This window comes from Pinus tabuliformis, chromosome 4_1 (genome assembly GCF_031772625.1).
Source record: "Pinus tabuliformis cultivar Carrire ecotype Pingquan chromosome 4_1, CPIR1, whole genome shotgun sequence".
NCBI lineage: Eukaryota > Viridiplantae > Streptophyta > Pinopsida > Pinales > Pinaceae > Pinus > Pinus tabuliformis.
This window is the reverse complement of record NC_142303.1, coordinates 65,253,197-65,271,607: the sequence shown is the minus strand read 5'-3', so window position 1 is coordinate 65,271,607 and position 18,411 is coordinate 65,253,197.

Sequence of the window (18,411 nt, the reverse complement as noted above, 5' to 3'; positions counted from 1 at the left end):
TCTATTTGTTTTTATTTGTCTTATCATTTTGTTGAAATGATTTTTCATTTTGAGGTTGAGATTGCTTAGGACCCTTGTTTGGTTAAGGACCATTCTTTTTAGGATATGAATTCTTAGGATTCTTTGAATTTGGTTGCTGCTGGGCGGCTAACGCTTTCTTGGAAGAGTTTCCAAGATGAAGAAGACCAAGGTGTAAGAGTTTTTCTTGTTCTCTTATTAAAGAATCACAAAAAGAGTCAAAGGAAGGGGACTTGTAGTCTGTTCCTTGAGAAATGAAGGCTTCTCTTGTAGAATGGAAGGTGGAAACAAACACAGAGTAGGCTGGTCCCAACTTAGTAAGAATGGAATAGATAAGGTTACTATCTTCTTTCTTAACTTTAACACCTTCCAAGAGATATCTAAGGGTCTTGAACTTGGACAAGAAATCTTCAATGCAAGAAAAATTATTAGGGTCCAATGTAAGCAACTCATTTTCAAGTTGATGGGCTCTAAGTTCATTTTTAATCCCAAAAACTTTATTAATTTGTTTCATTGCTTCATTAGGAGTATCAAGTTCTGCAATATGGAATCTAAGATTTGGAGAAATAGACATCCCTATCAATCCACGTGCTTGATCTTGCCTATTTTTCCATTTAGCAGCCTTATCTTCATCCTTCGATTTCTTTTCTTGGCCTGAGGCTATTCTGTAGAGACCTTTACTTCTAAGTAAATCCTCAATGTAGGACAACCATTGGAAGTAGTTGGTGTTGTCAAGGGTAACTTGGTATTGACTTTCCATTTCAACAGAAACTGAAGCTAAAGATGCTAAAACTAAGTGTTCCAATTGATAGATCTCGAAAAATTAGGCTGGTTTAAAAAAAACGGCTCTGAAAACGGCTTCCGGATGAAGAAGTTATGGCTTTTTGAAAAAAAGTTGTTGAAGTTGTCGACGAAGTGCGGGAATGTGCGGAAATGAAAAAGTCCGCCCCCACAAAATGGAGACTTGAACCCAAGACCTATACTCTCTTAAAATAGCTTTGAACCAATTGAGCTATACAAAAAATTTGAGAGAGAGAGAGAGGGGGGGGTGCTTTGGGTTGCCTGTTTGCTTTGAGAAAGCTCTTTTTCCCTACAAAACAAAAAACACAAAACCCAACACGGACATGCAAAGAAAACGAACCTTACGGATCGAAGTTAGCTTTAGCCGAAAAACTAAATATTTTCAAAAATGAACCTTGCGGCTCAAAGTTAGCTTTAGCCGGAAACTAAATATTTTTCTCAATGTTTCTGATTTTCCGAGATCACACTAAGGCGTAGGGAAAAGAGCATACACATGAGAAAAATCCTTCCTTTCTGTTTCTGATTTGCCCAGATCGCACAGAGTCGCAGGGCAAAGAGCATACGCAGAAATGAAAGGTATAGCTCCGGTAATAAAAAAGGCTAAATAAACCGAAACCAAAATAAACAGAGAGAAAATAACTGTAAACTGCAAATAAGCACTGTATACCTCCAGATCTTAAAAAAGACGCAGCTAGGGCTACCGGAAACCTTTTCGCATGAAACGAAAGGGGTTCCTCAATGGAACAGATGCTCCCAACACAACAGAGCAGTCCTCTCAGCCCGAAAGCAGTTAGAAACATTAGATCTAGGAAACGGCAGTCGGATGTTGTTCTACCGGCTTCAGATTTGGATCACCAACGCATGCAGCCCTCAAATAGCTCTGATACCATGTAGGAATTTACAGGGTAAGTTCCTCAGACAGAACACCAAAGGACACCGCTCACAACCAGAGCACAGATCAATACACCAGTATTTTTGAAGTGGTTAAAACCCTCAAAGAGGGAAACAGTCCACGGCCTGAGCCAACGCGGCCACTTCAGGCAATTTATTAATAAAAGAATGAAAATTTACATATGTTTCTCTCATGCATGGATTACCCTACAAATGACCCTCCATGCGCTTTAAATAGAAATCATGGACCAATCGGGTGTCAAGCCACGGATCAAGTGTCGGTAATACCGAGGAGAGAATGAACCGTCGGATCACTACATATCGTGACCGTCGGATTGTAAGTTACAAAATGTACAAGGTAAAGAAACACACTTTACCTAACTTTATACCTAACCCTATACTAGACCAAGTTGTACTTAACTATTTCCTATGTGTCAGAATATCCTAACATATAGGAAGAATTTTCAAAACAACTTCTAGCAAAGGTTGGAGAGATTTATATAGAGAAACTTGGTGAACAAATATATTAAAGGAACACACACACACATACACACATATAATGAAAACTATACTTAATAACTGAAGAATGGTTATTTTTTATAATTCATAGGTTTGACTTAAATATAGCATAGAGCACCTTTTCGTGAATAGTTGTGTCCTATAATTATGACTATGTAATTATTTATTTTTAATATTTCCTCCCCGTTAAGAAAAAATATTTTCCCTCAAAGCATAGGTAACAAAGGGTGTTTTTTTTCTATTATCTATTGAAACAAAATGTGAGCACCTAGAGGTTTTTGGTGACTCAAAGGTTGTAGTTGATTAAGCTAATCATAAATCCACATATCACACACACACACACACACACTCAGAGGAATCCTGGATAAAGTTATGCTGCTTAAATCTCATTTTGATTCTATTACATCTCATCATATTTACACCGAGTTGAACTACCTTTCAGATCAACTTTCCAAATAGGGCTAACTTTCATATCTACTTTCCAAATAGGGCTCGATGTATGTCATGTGACAGAATACTGAGGGCCATATCATTATCAGTATTATCATCACCCATTTACCGAGGTTACATTGGATACAACACTTACTCATCACATTGCATATGGAAGATTCACGATAACATCATTTTTTAATTTTTTTTCTCTATGATACAGAAAACTACAGTACTCGCCACATATACAACTCATCAATATAGTTCCCCAACTTTTAATGTTATCTTAATTCTTCTTATATATATATATATATATATATATATATATATATATATATATATATATATATATATATATATATATATATATATATATCGGTACAATCTGAAAGACATTAGGAGGCTTGCTAATATGATCAACAATAATTTTTTCCATGATATTTTAATTATACAACATGTAATTTCCATCGCCATATTAATTAAAATTAGGATTTTCCCTAGAGTAAAAATCAAAGGGTGATTTTGACAAAATAATTCTATCCCCAAAGAGACCTCCTCTTCTTGAAAGTCCTTCCACTTCATAACATAGTCTTTAATACTTGTGATCATAATTTATTTTCTCTAGTGGTAACGATACCTTGTGGCTCTAAAATAATATTCTCTTCATCATATAGAATGGGAATTGTTGTTTTTGCGATTTTTTGCTTTCCTGGTACTCTCTTAAGCAAAGATACATGGAAAACATTATTAATGTGATTTTTATTCAAGAGGCTAAATCTATATACAACTTGAACGATATTTTTATTAATTTGACATGGTTTGTATAACTTTCATGCCATTTTTTTTCCTTTTTGTTTTAGGGATAACTATTTGTAGGGTTGATGCTTCACAAATACCCCTTTTTTCTATCTTAGTCAACATGTTGTTTCATATGATTTATTCCAAATTAGATTTTCATTGACTCTCTAAGGACTTTTGATTTTCTTCTAATTAATCTTTTAATATTGGAATTCTTTTTTCTTTAATACAAAATTACTTCCATTTAGGGGCTCATAATGTAAAGGGCTTGAAATGTAATTATTTTGGATGAAGTGTGATAATTATAGTTGTACTACCATTCTGACAGGTATAATGATTGAAATAGCTTATTTTGTTTTCTTTTAACAAAAAAGTGAAGGTAAACTTCCAAACATTTATTGAAAATTTCTAATTGTTCATTTTTTAGAGATGGTAGGTTGAACTCATGTAGAAATATGTTCAAATTCGATTGAAATTTTTCTTCCAAAATTTCCCCTTAAATTTATCATTTCTATAACGAAAATTTCTTTTTGGAGACGTGTGTACATTTTCACATAATATTTTATCGATTTGTTTTTCGCACTTTGATTTCTTTATTCCCATAAAGTGTGGATACTTTGTGATTATATCCACTACTACAAGGATATTTTCCATTCCATTGGCAATGGGTAATCATTCAAAAAATTCTATCGATAATATTACCACTTTTGGTTTGGAATATGTAGGGGTAGGAGTAAAGTGAAATCCGTAACATTTTGATTTTCATTTCTCTAACATTGATGGCATTCTACTACATATTTTTGAATATATTTATCCATTATTGTCTTAAAAAATGATCAATGGGTATTATAATAGTTTTTAAGTAAACTAACATGTCTTACTATTAACAAGACATTGGACTCCTTTAGAATTTCATACTTAAATCTTGAATTCAAGCTTAGATGAATTCTTCCATTATACTAAAGTGGGTCAAGTTTCCATTTGAATTTTGAGTTTTGAATAACATTATTGATTATTATTATTGATTTTGGATTCTCTTCATGTTCAATTTGAATTTCATTCAACCATTTTTAAACTGCAATTGAAAGTATAGGTAATGGTGACTTTTCATGTGTTCACGAGAGAGCATGAGTTTCTATGTTGTTCTTTCCCCTTTTATGTAGTATATCCATACTAAAAGTGTCAATTTTTTCAATCAATTTTTATTGCTTTGGAGAAAGTTCCTTTTCTTGGAAAAAGTGTTGAAGACTATAAAAATTAGTTCGTATCAAAATCTTTCTTCCGAAACGTTATTGTCACCATTTCTCTAGAGTGTGCATAATGGTGAGCATTTGCCTTTCATATGTAGATTTTAAGAATTCTCTCTTATTGAGATCCATGGTTTCAAAAAATATATGATGACCATCCTATATTGAAACTATGCCCATATTCCAAAACTTAAAGCATAACATTCAATTACAAAAGGTTTTGAGAACTATAGCTCTCATAACATAGGTGTAGTGGACATAATTTAGTTTAATTCTTCAAAACATTTTCCTCATTTATCATCCAATTGTAATGGGTTTCTTTATAAAATTCCTATTAGGGGTTTAGTTACATGAGTGTAATTCCAAATTAAACTTTGATGGTATCTTATTAAACACGAACATCCTCTTAACTTGGAAATGTTGGTTGGCCTAGGCTACTATGTCATTTCTTTAATTCTATTGGGATCTATCTTGATAACTTGCTATGGTATCACATGTCCTACATAAATTACTTCTTCCTTTATTAACATAAAATTTGTTATTTTTAGAAGGGAGAGAGCTTTCTACAATTTTCTTTAAATTCCCATCACATGTGTTCTTATATATAAGAATGTTTTAAAAAAAAACTAAAACAAACTTCCTTAGGTAGGGTTAGAAAACTTCATTTATGTTTGCTTGGTAGGTTTTGGATCATTAGTTAACTCAAAGTTTATAGCTTTAAACTTAGAGTTTCCTTCACGAGTTTGGAAAGGAATATTTTCAACATCTTCTAACGTTACTTTGCTTTGGTAGTATCCTAATCCCAAATCGAGCCTAGAAAAATACGCAGATCCATGAAGTTCATCAAGAATTTCATTCATAAATTGAATATGAAATTTATAATTTCTTATTTACCTTATTTGATCATCTATAATCTATGAATAACCTAAAATACATGTCCTTAGAAGTTAGATTACAAGAGCTACATAAGGGATTCTAGTTTTTGTAATTATATTGCATCTTAGTCACATCTTGGAATATCCTTTCATTTATGTTTTTAATGATGTTGATAGAAATATGGTTTAATTTTTACAAGTTTCACTCATATATTAACATTGATGATGTGATCAATATCTATTTTAGGAAGCCTCTCCAAGTGATAATATTGCAATACTTTTTTGTATGTTTGAATTATTTGCTCAATATCTAAAGGTTCAATGTTAACTAGTTTTCAGGTAGTATTTTCATTTGATGGATTTGTACTATATATGTTCATTCGCATTCGATGGGAGTGATGGAAAATTAACTAAATTAGGGGAGTGATAGAAAATTAACTAAATTAATGGGAATTAAAGGGAGGAGGGGAGGGGAGGAGAGGAGATGGAAGGGGAGGGGAGGGGAGGGGGAGGCTGAATGAGTTTAGTACATTCGCTAACAACATTTTCTTTTCTTCTTAATGTTTATCTGAACTATTCAATAAGTAGCTTAACATCATATAAAACATAGATTTAATATGTGAACAACATGTGATATGTGAACCACAACAAAAAAACTTCCATGAGAGCATAAAATCAAAACACAAGATCATCAAATGGAAGATATAAGTGGAAACCCATAAAGGGAGAAAACCATAAATTTTTTATTGTTGTGATGCAAAGGCAAGATTCTACTCCCGTATGAAATCTGATTTTCCATAGGCTCCAAAATACAAGAGGCTGCTATCTCTTCTACAAGCTACAACTTCCAATGAAGTTCCAACTCCCATCAATTTTATGCAAACCATAATGCACACCTAGGCTTCTACCTTAATAGGATTCAACATATTCTTGTTTTCAGGCTACAACTTGAAAGGAGATTACAATTCCCTAATACATACAAGAAACAACATGTTGGTTTACTTGCATATAACTCTGCATATCTCCATCTCTATCTCTGTTTCTTCTTCTCCCAAGTCTACTTCACATTAATTCTATAGCCACCTCACCAACTAACACCAACTCAATTTTCTCTCACATGTTCTAACTCTCTAACCATATACCATTGGGACCTCACACATTTTTATAAGCAATATTTAATGGCTATTGGTATTCCAAACATTAATATGAAGTGAAAAGACTTGTCTCTTTGCATTACACTCATTAGTTTCATGCCTTTTGAGATTTTGAACATTAAATTAAAACAAATGCTTCACCAAATATTATTTTCAGCTACATTTAATGATTAAATCAGCAACAATAGAAACCATAGCCTTTGCAGCATAAATTAACAATACATCAACAACTATAACATCACAAAATCAACAGAATAACACCATTCTTCATTCCTTTGCCTCGCATCACAAAAGTCTATGCAACATAACAATCTCTAATAACAAACAAGCTCAACATATGCAACTACATTTCCATAACCAATGCATCAAAACAAGCATAACTCAATGCAAATGTTCGCACAATTGTGTGTACACCAAATATGCCATGATACTTTGTTGCTCATTTGTTATGTTTTTAGTAGTTCAGGCTTATCTAGCATACCTTGTAGCTCTTTTCCATAACAATGTATTCAACATAATCCACATGCAATTAACTCAACATGCAATAACAACATATGAAAGAAAGTTGTTCACCTCCAAGGAATAACAATACATGTTCATTTGTGCATACATTAATTGTGAAATGATCTTGGCATGCCTTTCCATCAAGCATAACTATGATGAACAGTATGGTAATGAACAATTCATTAACAACACAAACATACACAATCAGTTCAATAACAATCATCACAACTCCTTCACAATATAGCATCAACATAAGCATAACTCAATGCATAGTATTGCCTTTCCTTGCACCTGTTCAACTGATCTATAGTAATAATATTTGCAACATTCTATTGTATACCTTGATGCTCACAAGAATCACAACACATCATCAACTTCACATTCATCAATAAAAATACCCAAGCCATCAAACATAATAGACATGCCTTGTTTCTCCTACTATCTTTTTTCCCATTAGTAATAACAATGCCAACAATATCTCCCTTTGGTATTGATGGACACAGAATGATCCTCCTCCTTTTGTTCTAAGAAGTCTCTTCTTTACCTCTGCATACCTTCCCCTTTGACCTCAATGTAAAGGGGTTTGGAGATTTAAGACAAAGAAAAACGTAGGTTTATGGGAGCAAAGAAATATGGAATAGTTCAGGAAATATATAGTTATTGAAAAAATTTCTTCCCTCTTATGGGATTATGAGATCTGCTTTAAAAATTGGGCTACTTGGAAACATTATCAAGAATGATGTTCAAGTGAAAATGCAATCAAACAGAATTCCACAAGCTTTGAGCATTTCATCCAATTATAAATCTACAGATTATTTCTGCACGTGCGATTTAACTTCAAGCAATTAATCAATTAGAAATCTTCCCAAAGCATAAAAGAAGGTTAACACTCTTCTCTGCCTGTATGTGTTCCTAGAAATTAACATTTTGTTCTTTGGCTGAGAATGAAGAGGGATTCTGCCTGAATTTCATTGAAAGCATGGGTAGTTGTTAATTTGTATTTTCATGCCCATTGGACCATTTCACTATCCTGTATATTGCCCTTTGTGCTCCCCGGAGTTCATTTTTTTTTCTTGGATGATATTATCTTATTTGCAAAGACCATACGTTTATGGGATAAATTTCCATCAAGGAACCTGTGAGCCCTGCATCTTACTCCTGCTGAAAAATTTCTAACCACACTTGACGATATTATGACAAAATATCACACCAATAAATGATCTAAAATTTCATGGCTATATGTTAACATAATAGATTGGAAGGAAAAATTGTGGTAGCATTCCAAAGTTATTTTGAGTTAAAGCAAGGAGTATGCATAAAAAAAAATCGTTCGCTTGAAACGTGGTAATGATGTCCACAAAAAAAAAAAAATCAACTTTCACGTATGAGGCATGTTAGTTTTCATTTGTCCCAAATGGCATAGATCTTTCTGCGTTCCATTTAATTCAGAACAAGACTGTGCAGGCCCCAGAGTTATGGCAAAGTATAAATAGATGGTAGAAATGAATGTTAAAATTGCAAGCATGATTTAGAGAAATTGGTCCCGCCTAAACAAAGCAATTCAACTGTCCAATTCATCACGAGGTTGGAATTTTCTTCACAGTGAAGCTAACAAAGAAGAAACATGGTTTTGTGCCTGCTATGAGGGGAGGTAATACTTTCTTGGCCCATTGTCCCCATATTTTCAATAATAGAACCACAACATGCTCTAAATGAATAGAATGGATTCTACAAGGAAAAATGTCGCCAACAAAAAAAATTAAATTCGAGCAAAGTTCACATATCTGAGCATTGTCAATGCCACTCAAAGCCCAAAACCTGCTTCAAGTGGATCGACTGGTCACAGGATCAAACCAAGGGACAAGTGAACATCCTCATGCCATTCTTATTATTTGTATTTAAATTCGAATTTGAAAGAAATATGCAGACATTCACAATTGAAAATATCACTCAAGTCACGTTCACTGCCTCTACCAAACCAAAATCCACAGCTGACAATCCGAAGTGTCTTTTAGGGTTTTGGCATTATGGCAAAAAAATGCTAAACAAATATTTTTTCATGAAATATGTGTTATAGATCTCAAATAATGCCATATTAATAACCTTCATAGGCCAACATCCTTTCTTGCCCTCTCATCATCTTTGAAAATATACATTGATTATGATGTATGCTTGCATTGAATTGGTTGATATTGGAAAATCACAGTGACGATTGGTTGAATTGTGATCACATGCCAAACACCCCAACACATACATATATATACCAAATGGTATAAAATGCCATAATTCATCCCCCAATTATATAATGCTGCTAGTATTTCAAAACTGTCAATATACATAATATAATAAAATAAACTCCATATGGTAACACATCATATAATAATGTAAGTTATGGAAATTGTATGAAGGTTAGGCACTACATTTTATGCAACCACAGCACTCATGTTGTGTAAAGGTTACACACTACATTTATGTAATCACCGCACTGGATTTATGAGATCACAATATGTCCTTGACATGGCTGGATAACTTAGTGAGCAAAGGTAACAAGGTTTGTGTGCATTGTTTGTGGAATAAGGGCTCACCAATAATATAATATAGTGAGAAATCATATATTTTGGAGCTTGCCGAACCATTTATACTGCACCATATATTATAAATCAACGCCATATATTACATTAACACCATGTATTATACATGAATGCGATATAACGTCATATATTATTTGTAACGCTACCATAGTATTTGTAAGTTTATATCACATGATATACCATTATTTAATATATTATTTACAATGATATAACACATATTTGTATATAACACCATATGATATAACGCATATTTTCATATAACACCATATGATATAACGCACAACAAATGTATGACCACATCATAATAACAGAACTCTATAATAACCTCACCCACCCCAAAACAACGGGTCCTAGTGTTGGAGCAGTCAGTGGGCAGCTAAACAAAAAATACAAGCACAGCAGATAAACACATCATAAAAGAGACACAGGGTTTAACGTGGTTCACCTAACCATTTTGGGCTACGTCCACCAAACGTAGGCATCGGCAAAATTTTATTATCAAACAGGAGATTACATGACAATTCAGTTCCTCACAAACTCTCATGCACTCCACCCAATCTGTTTGGACACCTATTTTATAGCTAAGAGGATCTAACTGCCTCATAAATCCTCCTACAGCAAATATAGGATGCATTAACTCACTCCCAACAAAATAGAGCTAATATAGCAGCCAAATCACATTGTTGTCACCTACTGAGATTTTTGCCTATTTTATTAAAACAGAAAATCTCAACAATCTCCACCTTGACAACAATTAGCGTGATGCCCTGTTTCTTTATTATTTATTTTTCTGCAAGCCAGGAGAAGCCAAACACCAACGCAGCTTCTCCAAAGCAGGCATAAACTGGAAGAAAGCTTAAAATGGGAAGCTAAAGGGACTCACACACGATTCACATTGTTCATACCAAACCTCAAAAGTATTTTCTCAACATACTTCTGTTGTGATAGCCACAACTTACCATTGCCCCTGTCTCTGAAAATATCCATGCCCAAAATCTGTCTTGCTACTCCTAGATCTTTCATATCAAACGTCCTTGCCATCTGAGTCTTCAACCTGTTGATTTACTCAATGCTTTTGCTTGCTAAAATAATATCGTCAACATACAACACTAAGATAATGAACATGCCATTACTTAACTGCTTAAAGTAAACACAATGATCATATTCACTTCTTATATATTTTTGACTCAACATGAAAGAATCAAATGTCTTGTACCACTGTCGAGGCGACTGCTTCAAACCATACAATGACTTCTTGAGCCTGCAGACAAATTTCTTATTGCGATGCTGAACAAACCCTTCTGGTTGTTCCATATAAATTTCATCATCTAAATCTCTATGTAAAAATGCAGTCTTAACATCTAGTTGCTGTAATTCTAAATCAAGCAAAGCAACTAATGCTAACCCAATTATGATTGAAACTATTTTAACAACTGGTGAAAAAATCTCATGAAAATCTATGCCTGCTTTCTCAGAAAACCCTTTTGCAACCAGCCTTGCTTTGTATCTGTCCTCTGAATCATTCACACCCCATTTCACTTTGAAAACCCATTTACATCCCACATTTTTCCTGCCTTTGGGAAGTTCAACCAGATCCCATGTGCCATTCTTACCTAAGGCCATCATTTCTTCCTTCATGGCTGCTTTCCATTTGTCACTCTTTGAACCTTCTACAACTTCCTGATAACACAAAGGTTCATCATCATTAGCAGTCAAAGCAACTGAAGTAACATAATCATCATACCTTCTCGGAGGATGTTTGATCCTTGTAGACCTCCTTAAGGATGTTTCTGGTGCTTCCGCAATTGGCTGTCTACCATCTGTAGGAACTTCTTCATGATCGCCATCTGAGACCTGTTCATGACCTCCATCTGAACCCTGTTCATAATCTGATTCTGAAACCTGTTCATGACTAGAATCTGAACTATGGTCATCATGACTATCATTAGAAGTGTTGTCAAATTGAATGTGCTAGAAATCAGATGCATCATCCTGTTTCAATTTATTATCTACATCTAACTGTACAAGAGAGGATTCATCAAACTTTACATCTCTGTTGATGATGATTTTGCGAGTAGTAGGATCCCACAATCTAAATCCCTTTGTTTCCATCACCATACCCAACAAAGATATACCTTTTTGATTTTGGATCTAATTTAGTTCGTTGATGTTTAGGCACTAGAGCATATGCATCACAACCAAACACTCTGAGTTTAGAATAATCACAAGGGTGTCCTTTCCATACCTCTTGAGGAATATTGCAACCTATCGCTGTCGATGGCGATCGATTTATCACATAACAAGTTGTAGCCACCGCTACTGTCCACAACTCCTTCTGCAAACTAGCGTTACTCAGCATACTCCTTGCTCTCTCCAAAAGAGTCCTGTTCATGTGTTCAGCAACTCCATTTTGCTGAGGAGTATAAACAGTAGTCTTATGTCTCTCGATCCCTGCATCCTTGCAATAGTTGTCAAGATCCTTGGACGTAAACTCACCACCATTGTCAGTTCTTAAACATTTTATAGTTCTACCAGTGATTTTTTCTACCAGTGCTCTAAACTGCTTGAAAACTGTAAAAACATCAGACTTCCTTTTCAACATGTAGACCCACACTTTCCTAGAAAAGTCATCAATAAACGAGACAAAATACGACGAGCCACCATACGAGGTTGTAGGTGCTGGACCCCAAACATCTGAATGGATATAATCAAGTATTCCTTTACTAGTATATTTGCCTGTTTTAAACTTTTGTTTACTTTGTTTGCCAAATAGACAATGTTTATAGAAATCTAACTTTCCAGACCTTAGATTAGGAAGTAACTTGCGATCAACCAAAATCTTTAACCCTCTTTCGCTCATATGGCCCAACCTCTGATGCCATAGGCGAATGGAACTATTGTCATGTTCAGACACCGTAGACACATGAACTGACCCTGTTCTTCCTTCTAACTGAAACAGATTTCCTACTTTCTTAGCTTTCATTACTAGTAAAATACCTTTGTAAATTTTCATTACTCCACCTTGAATGACAGTTTTATATCCATTTGTATCAAGTGCCCCTAGTGAAATTAGATTTTGTCTTAAATTTGGTACATGTCTTACATCAATTAACATTTTGGTTGTCCCATCAAACATTTGCAGCTGTATACTCCCTATTCCCACAATATTAGATGTGACATCATTACCCATGTACACGACTCCATCATTCACTGATCTATATGTCTTAAACCAGTCTCTATGAATACACATGTGGTTTGATGCATCGGAATCTAACAACCAATGTTGATCATGATTTGAAAAATTAACTGATAAGACTTCGTCGCTCATACCTGAACCAGATGTTGAACCTGTATCAGTCGTGTTCGCTTCCTTCTTTTCTGTCGATGAAGCTTCTTTAGAAGTTTGTTGTCGCTTCCAGCAATCCTTCTTCAAATGCCCTGATTTTCCACAGAACCAACACTTTACTTTACTCTTCTTTCCTTTGGACTTTGAACGCGAATCGCTGCACTAACCAGAGTGTCTTTCTCTAGAATGACCTCTAGCCATAATTGCCTCTAATGTAGAGGTGTCAGCATTCGACCGCTTTCTGGTCTCCTCGGACAACAAAGCTCCGACGACATCATCAAATTCAATGGTTTCGGATGAACTAAGACTTATAGACGTAACAAAATGATCCCACGACTCAGGCAACGAGCACAATAAAGTTATGGCTTTATCCTCGGCTTCAAATTTTACTTCTATGCTTTCTAATTGCACCATTAAAGTATTAAAAACATTCAAATGATTAGTAATGGAAGTACCTTCCTTCATTCGCAATCTGTATAGCTGCTACTTCAGGAGAATCCGATTTGTCAAATATTTTGTCATATACAGCTTCTCCAACTTCGTCCACAAACTAGCCACAGACTTCTCTGACACGATGTTAAATAAAACATCATCAGCCAAACGCAATCGAATTCCGCTCAAGGCTCTTCCATCCAATTCATTCCACTCATCATCTGTCACGGGGTAAGGCAGTTTGGATCTGCCCAACAACGCCTTCACCACGCCTTGTTGTACCAGCAGATCATGCATCTTTACCTTCCATATCTCGAAATTATTTTTTCCATTAAATTTCTCGATTTCAAATCGGGCACTCTGAGTTTTCGCCATCTCGTTTAAAAAATCAAAGAATATCCAATTCCAACTTAAAAAAAAAAAAAAGTGAATCTATAACAAATGCCAATGCTTTATTGTATAATGCTTTTATTCTATAATAAAAACAAACAAACCCCTTTGCTGTCAAAAAATCCCGCGCCAGAAGCAAATACACACGCACCAGAAAGAGACTTGGCGCTTGCTCACGAACACAAGAACTGCGCCAGCAAAAAATCGCTCTAATTTTTGACACTTTGGCACGTGTATACCTCTAAAATACGCGCCGATCCAAAAATTGGCGCATTGGCGCGCTTAATTGACTCGGATCTGCGCCATTTCAATATTTTGGCGCGACTGTGTTAACGAATTCCACGCCAATCCGCAGCACACAATATGCAACCGGTAGCCAAACATATATCACGAACCAGCACCCAATACGCAGCGGCAGCCAATCATATATCACGTGGAGTTCCACGTATTGTTTCAACGTTTTTTTATGAACCCACCTACAGCGATCCATTCACTATCAAAATAAAAACAGTGATCGAACTAGCCCTCCTTGCCTATTGTCGTGCTGTAATTCGTTCGGAGCACTCTAAGCACCGTAAACTTGGGATGCGGGGGTAAGGAGAAAGACCTACCAGATTTCTCTGCAACAGTAATATTGATACCGATCTGATTTGGTATAAAATGGACGTGGATCAATCGTTGGCGACAACTGGAAGCCAGTCTCTCTGCGTGCTACTTACTGCTTTTTAAATAGATCGTTATGTCGTATGAATGGCATAGTTTGGTCAAAGAACAACAACGTCGCACTACTCGATATCTTCCAGTTTTTGTCACATTTTTCGTGCAACTTATTAAAAGCTCAGAAACGAATAGAGTATCACCGACCACTCTAAACACCGCAATCATTTGGTCATGGGTTGGCTCACGTGTTGGTTCAGCCAACGGTTTTATTTATTTGGGAGTGCAGTTCAGCTTCAACAGCCATGCAAACGCATGGAGACAGCCACGTTACACGCAGGACCTCCTCCGCTGCGCCACGCCTCCAACATGCTCTGATACCAATTGTTGGAGCAGTCAGTGGGCAGCTAAACAAAAAATACAAGCACAACAGATAAACACATCATAAAAGAGACACAGGTTTTAACGTGGTTCACCCAACCATTCTGGGCTACATCCACCAAATATAGGCATCGGCAAAATTTTATTATCAAACAGGAGATTACATGACAATTCAGTTCCTCACAAACTCTCATGCACTCCACCCAATCCGTCTGGACACCTGTTTTATAGCTAAGAGGATCTAACTGCCTCATAAATCCTCCTATAGAAAATATAGGATGCATTAACTCACTCCCAACAAAATAGAGCTAATATAGCAACCAAATCAGATTGTTGTCACCTACTGAGATTTTTGCCTATTTTATTAAAACAGAAAATCTCAACACCTAGAACACAACTTTGACATTCTTAATGTTTGGAATATTTTCTTCAATGCATGGAATCCGTACAACTTGTTTTGATATGAAATGCTCTGTTATCTTCTGGCATAGTTGTTTGATTCCATAGCTTTTGTACTCTTATATCTATTCAATCGTATACTCACTCCTATGATACTTAAGTGGTGCCTTACTGCAACGTCCTTATTGTTCTAACATAACGTATAACCCTTAGATCCGGTACACTAGCTCCGCAATTCTGGCTTATAACACTCCAATTGTATACACACATCAAGACATGTAACATTCCTTTGATTATGCCAATTGGTATCTCTCTATCAACCTCACGTTAGTCCACTGTGTCACTCCATCTTTACATTTTTTCTTCACTTCAAAATTTGGATAATACAATGATGCTGCTTCATGGTATTAGGTCTGCACATGTCACATATCACTTTGGCTTTTGATGCATCCATCACTCCATGTCCTCACCTTATGATTTTAATCATTCACATATGATACCTCATCTTCTGATGTCCGAGTGAAAAGGCCAACGTTAGGAAATGTTTTTATTTTATTTTATTTTGCTGGACAGAGAGGAAAACATTTTGAGTTTCTGTTTTATTTTGTTTCATTTAAAATTAAGGTTGAATAGCTTTTAAAATTAGGCAAGCAAATCAAGATAGGATTAGTTAGGGACTTGTTTAAAAAAGTTGTTAGACACTGTAAAGAAACTGCTAATAATGCATTGAAAAGGAAAAACCAGAGCTTATTGACGGGCTATCATCCAGAGAGGAGAGAGAGCTTAGAAATTGTAACTTACAACTATTTTGAATCTCTATAGAAGCCAAGAATTCTAAAATCTATCATTAAGGAAGTAGAGTAGTTTTATTATTGTTCCTTGTGCATAGATGTTTAAGGCATCGAAATGAAAGCAAGACAGTGACACAATTTATTAAAGAATCCAAACAACATCGGCAAGAATCTTGTAACAGGAAGCATCTCAAACCGAGAACCAAACAGAGGTACACCAACATATATTGTTTTTCTTTTTCCCAAATAAAAAACTAGGTACCATTATATTCACGACTTCAAGCATTTCATGTACATTTCATTTTCATTTCCCATTTAACAGTTCACTGTAAAAAATCTATAACCCTGGAATCGTGGAGGGTTCTGAAACCCATACAAAAAAAAAACATTACAGTTCACAAACTAAGCACCAATCAAATAGAGAAGGCACAAACACCTCTCGAACCACATCCATACATGAAGGAATCGAAACCCCAAGGGTTGTAACTGATTACAGAAATAACAAGCAACAGAGAAATTACAGATAGAGCAAGCAACAAAGCAAGCAAGAAACAACTACAGCCACGGAAAGACCCTACCCGGGTTTTCCCTAAGCCCATGAACAGTCCCAAGGATGAAGCCGTGGAGCAACGTTCCCCTGGAAGGACCTGCACCCACCATAGAATAGGGCAGCGGTTAGATAGGGCCGTGATACCAAAACACAGTGATCAGCAAACCAGAAAGAGGAGCGAGGGTTTTACGTGGAGGAGGACCGATTCCACGATGGAGGATGAGAGCTGAGACCCGCAACAAAGGGTTTCTCCCAACAGAAGTGCCATGAACATGTTATGTCTGCTCACCAAGGAGCTAGAATGTTAGAACCTCAAAAATGAAAGGTGAAATTGCAATTGGAATAAGAGGATTACCTGAGAGCGAGTTCGTCGAGCTGTCCTGTGCAGCAACTAGGCAGGAACCTGTGTTTGCAGAGCTGAACCATCACCAGACCCAACATCAAACATACAAATCACCACAAAACAGAGCAGAAACGAAGCTTGAGCCAAATGACAGAGACAAATAGACTTGCGGGTGGAAAATGACCTGAAACCCTCCAAAAACTAGAGAAGTGAATCACCATAGAGAGCGAGCAGAGGCACAGCACCAACAAACCACAGGGAACAAGCGAAGCACAACAAACCACCATACGGGACAAGAAAGGCACGATACTTACCAACCATCATAAGAACCAAGCGAAAGCACCAAGCACCCATAGAGCCAAACCATAACAAAGAAGAAATGAATTCCAAATACCCTCGGCGAAAGTGATAACCCATGGTTGCAAGCCCGAGGCTAGTACAGAGGGTAGGCAGAATACCATAAACCACATTAAAGCCATATACCAAAACCCTGCCACTAACTTCAATTCGAAAGCGAAAGAATTAAATGGTCACCACTATGTGTCCCTCCTCAGGATTGCCACTAATTTTTGGTATCAAAGCACATTGTTCATTTCTCTCAGCAAAGATGGAGGTAGGAAGAAGGGGTCGAGGAAGAGCCATCAAAAGAGTAGCAGATGAAGGGTTAAGAGAGGAAATTAGGAATTTAACTACATGTTTGGCAATAGTGGAAGCAAGAAGGAGTAGAGATCTGAAAGGTAGGGATGGCAGTGAGGAGGAAAACATAGCCACAACAGATGGGTCAGATGACGAAGAACTAGAGATTAAACTATTGAGGTCAGTTTTGTTGGCTAGAAATAAGTGAAGATAGGAGCTCTCTAATTATGATGGCAGTTTTTCCACAGAGGCATTGTTAGACTGGATAAGTGAACTAGATAAATATTTTGAATATGAAGAAATCAACGAAGACAAGAGTATCAGGCTTGATGTCACCAAGTTGAAGGGACATGCAGCACTATGATGGGGCAATGTAGAGGCAAAAAGGAGGAGATTGAACAAACAATTGATTAAAAAATGGGAAGGATGGTTGCTAGAATGAAGAGCAAGTTTATGCCCAAATATTATCAAATTTCCCTTTATAAACACGTACAAAACCTGAGGCAAAGAATGATGACCATAAAGGAATATACCGAAGAATTTTATAAAGTTAACTTGAGGGTTGGTTATGCTGAAGATACCCCTGAGAAAATAGTGAGGTTTGTAAATGGTCTATAGATGTATATCCTAGAAGAAATTAGTATTCTTTCCCCTAAAAC